The 6,000-nt window shown below is 34.6% G+C and overlaps 1 protein-coding gene across 1 annotated transcript in view; it reads left to right on the top strand.

Moving 5' to 3' along the window:
• The first annotated feature begins 3,279 nt into the window (after positions 1-3,279).
• Positions 3,280-6,000, top strand: part of LOC129254909 (serine/threonine-protein kinase TAO1-like) — a 39,997-nt gene continuing 37,276 nt past the window's right edge. Inside the window, exon 1 of the mRNA XM_064108376.1 lies at positions 3,280-3,377. The gene's annotated coding sequence lies outside the window, so the exon portion shown is untranslated. The remainder of the gene's footprint in view (positions 3,378-6,000) is intronic.

Raw genomic sequence — 6,000 nt, 5'->3', positions numbered from 1 at the left:
TGGTCCAGGCTGAAGATATTTATATCTCAATAGAGTAAAATTCACAGAGCAAAATGCTGAAAATTTGATCAAAATCGGATAACAAAGTTATTGAATTTTAGAGATTTGCATTATTCCGCTGAAACAGTTCTAGGCATGTCTTTATGAATATTCATTAGGTGGGCTGATGATGTCATATCCCCACTTGTTCTTTTGTATTTTATTATAAATATGAAATTAGGTTTATTCAAATTTTTCTACCAAGAACTTAAAGGGATGGTACGGGCTGAAAATATTTATATCTTAATACATAGAGTAGAATTCATTGAGCAAAATGCCGAAAATTTCATCAAAATCGGATAACAAATAATAAAGTTATTGAAGTTTAAAGTTTAGCAATATTTCGTAAAAACAGTCGTCATGAATATTCATTAGGTGGGCGTCGTAAATTTGGTCTCAAAAGATGCGCGAGACTTAAAAGTATAAACTCTGTGAGTGGCGCGGTCAAAAAAATTTGCGCGGTGGAATGATCGCAGAAAATGTTGAGGGGGTTGATTCAACCCCCCCGGCCTGTTTAGGGTTAATCTGTATTGTCGAATTTGTAAAAATTGAAATATTTTCATACAATAAAAAAAAACGAAGAAATGTTTAGTGACATCATTGATTTTCTCATTTTCATACATATATACTGAGTTGCCTGGTTCCTGAAATTTAGAACCAGGCCAATAATACATTGACTTCAATTGGGCTAATTATATATTCATGAGGTCATATCTGTGGGGGCTCTATGAACCGATTCCCACCAAAATTGGGTCATGGAGGTTTTTCATCATGCCCCGCATAGATATTGTATTTTTAAAGTTCTGAAATGCAAAAAAATTTGTTTTGATGTCATCACTTCCTTACTCTAAAGGGTATGTTGAATGTCGATTTACAAATTCAAAAGTCAACACGAATCATGATTGAAAACTTGATATGATCAGTGGTGCACTGTTAAGTGTCGAAATTATAAAGTGTTTTATAATTATATGTTGATCATCTTTATAAAATTTTCTGCTTTGTTAGCGCAGCTTTATTGCGCAGTTTGACCCATCACAAGAAAGGTCAATTTGGCACCTGCTTGTGTAGGCTTCCACTGCAAGAGCAAATTCAAAGATGTGTCAAAACTCAATTGTGTTCAATGTCGCATTTGCAATGCTGAAGGTCTGCTAAAATCTGAGGTGATCGTGTTTACAAACGCTTCTTTTTCGACTTTTAAATTTTCCCCTGAATCGTGATTCGAAAAACATTTACTTAAAGGGGAATCCAGCCTTGGCCATAACATTTTGTGTTGTGAAGGAGAAAAATAAATTAAACAGAATGGTGAAAGTTTGAAAGAAATCGGACAAGCAATAAGAAAGTTATAGCTGCTTTAAAATTGAGATCACTAATACTATGTAGATTTCAAATTGGCAACTGGGTAAGTAAAATATGACAAGGGGCAAGGACAACTTCCCCATAGGCCATGTACTTTACTATCAGGGATTTGTGGTTTTCTCCTAAGTACCCATTCCCCTGGGGCAGTGATATAAATATAATCCAGGTGGTATATTGTTTTATGTCCTCATGAAAAAAAATTATGATTTGAAATAAAACTTTTGGGAAAAATGACATTTTAGCCATAATATGTATTGGAGTACATGGAAGAGTAGTCCTTGCCTTACATCACTATGACATCCCATATGCGACCAATTTGAAGTGTCCATGGGTATAGTGATTACCAATATTTACAACTTTTGAAAATTCATAACTTTCTTGTTGTTTGTCCAATATTGTTCAAACTTTCACCTATCAACTTGTCTAATTTTTCTTTAACTTCTAAAAACACGATTTCATTTGGGTTGGATTCCCCTTTAATACACAACCAGAAATGGAGGACATTGAACACATCCTCTGTTTCTAATTATATCAGTTGTTTGTAATCATGTTTTCAATCATGATTCATGTTGCTGTTTAAAGCTTGGAAACCTTCATTGAACACACCCTATATCTTTGTGCTCTTACCAACGCTCTTGCCCCTTCTTTATCTCAACCTGTCTAAAGCCACCCCCTCACATACTCTCTCTGCTCTCTTACACCTGTCTCTACCCTCCCACCATCGTGTCTTGTTGAGATTGTTCAAACTGCAGGAGATCAACATGCATGTAGGCCTATGTGCATGGGCATAACATATACATGGACTGACGGACACACGTTTTTGTCTCGCCTGCATAGCAGAGCGAGACTATAGGCGCCGCTCTTCTGGCGGCGGCTGCTGCGTCAACATTGAAATCATAAACTAATACCCCTTTCATAAACCCAATAAAACATATCCTCCAATTAGCCGCCTAAGAGTAATGCGGATAATTCAATAAAAATTGCGTTCACAAACTCCATGAATTATTTTTACGAGTGCTCGTCCTGAAAAAGGCGGATAATCGTCATGACAACTGGACACGCCCCCTCCAATGCGGTTGTGTTGGAAAAGGGTGACCTTGTGACCGCACCATGGCAATTATCCGCATTATTTGGAAATACGTTCATAAACTCAAAATCTTGTCCCGATGCCGCTATTATGCGGATAATAGCAGCATCAGAATAATGCGGATAACTCTTGTCCTCCTCTGATTTTACGACCAAATTATGCTGCTATTAGCCGCATAATTGTGTTTTATTGGGTTTATGAAAGGGGTATAAGGTTAATTTTTTGAAGTTACATCATAACTTAAAAAGTATATGGACCTACATGTAGTTCATGAAACTTGGACATAGGGGTAATGAGGTCACTTGTTCAAGGTCAAATGTCATTTAGGGTCAATGAACGTAGTATGATATTATGAATAATGTTTTTTGTGAATAATTATTTTATAGTCGTTTTAAAAGTCAGCACTGCTGTTATATTGAATCGCCTAATGCAGGCGAGACTGCCAGAGGCGCTCCACTTGGTTTTTTTTAATGGACTGAGTTTATGTGAGGGCCAGCGTCTTCATATTCAATCACATTTTTTCAAATGTGTAATGTTCTTGCTTTGTTCATTTTGTTGGTAGATGTACAATCAACAGGGAATAATTTTGCTTTTGCTTTGCTTTACAGTCCTATGTAAAAATATTATATACAAAAGACTTTATACATAGCAGACTTTCAAAAATGTGGAGCAAATTGCGATGCAATACAAGGAAAATTATTCCTTGAGGTGTTGATATCTGTAGAATTTGAGAATTCAACTCCTGAGAATACTTTAAAATGAATATGGAATCTCTTTTTTCATTCTTTTTTAGAAATGGCAAGACATCATCAAGGAAGTTAGATTTATTCACAGAGTACGTAATGCAAACTGTATAGAGTTTAAAGGATGCTATCTCAGAGAACACACTGCTTGGGTAAGTTCAGTTCAACAATTCTTACAAGAAAGTATTCCACACATTCATACACATTTTTAAGATTCCAAGTAACCTTGTATTTATTTATTTTTTCTATATAGGCATTTACTCTTTTAAAGGAACAAAACCCCCAGCAAACACATTGCAAACAAAAAGTGAAACAAAATGAAGATACTTCATTATATTTATAACTCTACAAACCTTGATACAATGTTCATTTTCGAGATGAATATATAGTGAATAGATACAATAAGTACAATATTCTTTTGTCTAAATAGAAGTGGAGGATTTTCAAACCTTGGAAAAATGTACTGGTCTTGGCCTTCACTTTGTTGACTTGTTATTTGAGATCTATATCAAATGGTTGCTATGCCTGTGTGATATTTTTTCTGCTGGTATTGGGCAGGATGCTCAAGTGAGATTCCATAGAATATGGATCTGCTTTGAGATCACAAAACAATCAACTTTTTTGCTGCAATTCTTCATTGTTCTTTGGCCACCTCCATTAAAAAGAAGAAATATGATTTTGAAGTTTTTGCATTGCTCAAACCTGAACTGAGGTCATTTAAAACATGTGTCACATAATTTTCAATGTGATACGCAATCCATCATTATACACACATGCATACATGTACTTGTCGAGAAGCTTTGAATTAAACTGCTAACCCTGAAATCTGTGAACTGAGTACAAAGCTTTGGGTGAATCAGTGGTTTTATATCAAATATCCTCATGAAGTCAATGAGGAAATGATTTTCTAGAAATGTTCCATCCAAGATTTTATACAATACCTGTTAGCAATGTATGCAGTATTGTTGTGAAATGGCTCAAGTGCATAAATGTATCATGACATAGTTCACATGCCAGAAGACTGATAAAGTAACGTACAGTAATATGCATGTACAGTGAGAAGCAGATAAAGTACTACTATTTGATTCTATTCCATTCTGTTTTATTTTCATGTTTTAAACTTTTAACTGAATGACCTAATTGGAACCAAAAATTTACACCAACTATAAGCTATGAAATACACATAGCCAGTTTCGTGCATTTTTACAGTTCACCAGCTGAATATTACAACAAAAAAACTTTTCAATTTAAATCATTATCATTTGGTATAATTGTGCTGTTTACTGGCAAGGATTCTATGACGTCACTTATGTGGAATGAGTTGTGATTTACATGTGTTTGCATACATGTAGAAAAGTTGGATTATTCATTTTTTTTTCTAGATTAAGAATTCAAATATTTTAGATAGTTTGCATTGAAAATGTCTTTGGAATTATTTAGTGCTTAAATGAACGTTAACATGTAGCTTTATGCCATATTTTTGTGATTTCTTTTTTTGTTGTCTCTTATTAATAAAATAAATTCCAGATCTTGGGTTTCATCAATATAACCAGTAAATAGTCTGAATGTTCTTTTCTGTGCATATTCTTAAAATTTCTAATTCGTTACCGGTATTTGGAAAACAATAAGTTTAATCAATCTTGTCTACATACAAACGCATGAATGTAATCTCAACTCAGAATTTAGGATGCCATCAATCATATAACTTGGGTTGTTGAGAAGTGTTATGAAGGCCCATTCTCTAGAATCACAAATTCTATTGTTAATCATGCAAAATAGCTAGTTGATTTGGCTTTCAATATGGTTTAAGAGTTGTCATACAAATGGGACTGATAAAGTTACAACAATAGAATACTTTCATTTTTTTATTATTTTATAATATACAAAAAAATAATATACAAAATTTATAGAGCGCTTTATACAAAAGTTTCAAAGCGCTAAGAAAGAAGGGGGAAAATACAAGATATCTCAGAAAAAGAACAACAAAGGAACTGAAAGTGAAAACAAAATTACGAAAAATTACGAAAAATTAATTATACGTATATCAAAAATATACAAATCAAGACAAAAGGCAATATTTAAAGCATGACCATACATATCCATGCTGCAATCCTGTGAAGGTAAGGTAATACAAATTACAATGAATGCTAAGCCAACCAAAGCATAGATCTGTAGAAATTTGTTGAAAAAAGTAGGCATACATGAATCATTTGAATAGCTTCATTTATAACAATGTTTTCATGATTGCCGGAGAAAACAATGTGCCTTACATCAAAAGAGGGTATCGAAAGGGTTAACTTCTTAGTATTGTTTACAGATTTCAAAAGTCATTCAGGTAGCTGTTATAGGATATCCGTCTTTCCTGTGATCTGCTAAGGCTGCGTTTATCCGACCTCAAGCCAGAATCGTGATTTGAATCATGATTGGAATCATGATTCAAATCACAAACATGAATCACAATTACTACAGAATCAGGGTTTAGACGACCTTCGTTCCAACGCTGTTTCTCCTCGGATTCGGACCGATCCAGTGCGCATCACAGTGCGCAGTTTGACCCAGGAAGTATAGGTCAACGTTGGACACTTAATTGGAGGTCGGCGACGTACATGTGATGTGACAACGTGGGGCGCGCGCCTTGGCAAGAACCGGAAATAGCTCGACACAATGACGTCATATAATCATGATTCAAATCACGATATCGTTTATCCGAACATTTTCGTACGTGATTCTGCAGAAACGTCTTTCCAAACGCCCCTTTTTTCGTAGTTCATGTTT

Source organism: Lytechinus pictus, chromosome 2 (assembly GCF_037042905.1).
Source record: "Lytechinus pictus isolate F3 Inbred chromosome 2, Lp3.0, whole genome shotgun sequence".
NCBI lineage: Eukaryota > Metazoa > Echinodermata > Echinoidea > Temnopleuroida > Toxopneustidae > Lytechinus > Lytechinus pictus.
The sequence above is the reverse complement of the archived record's forward strand: the minus strand, read 5'-3'. Positions and strand labels throughout refer to the sequence as shown.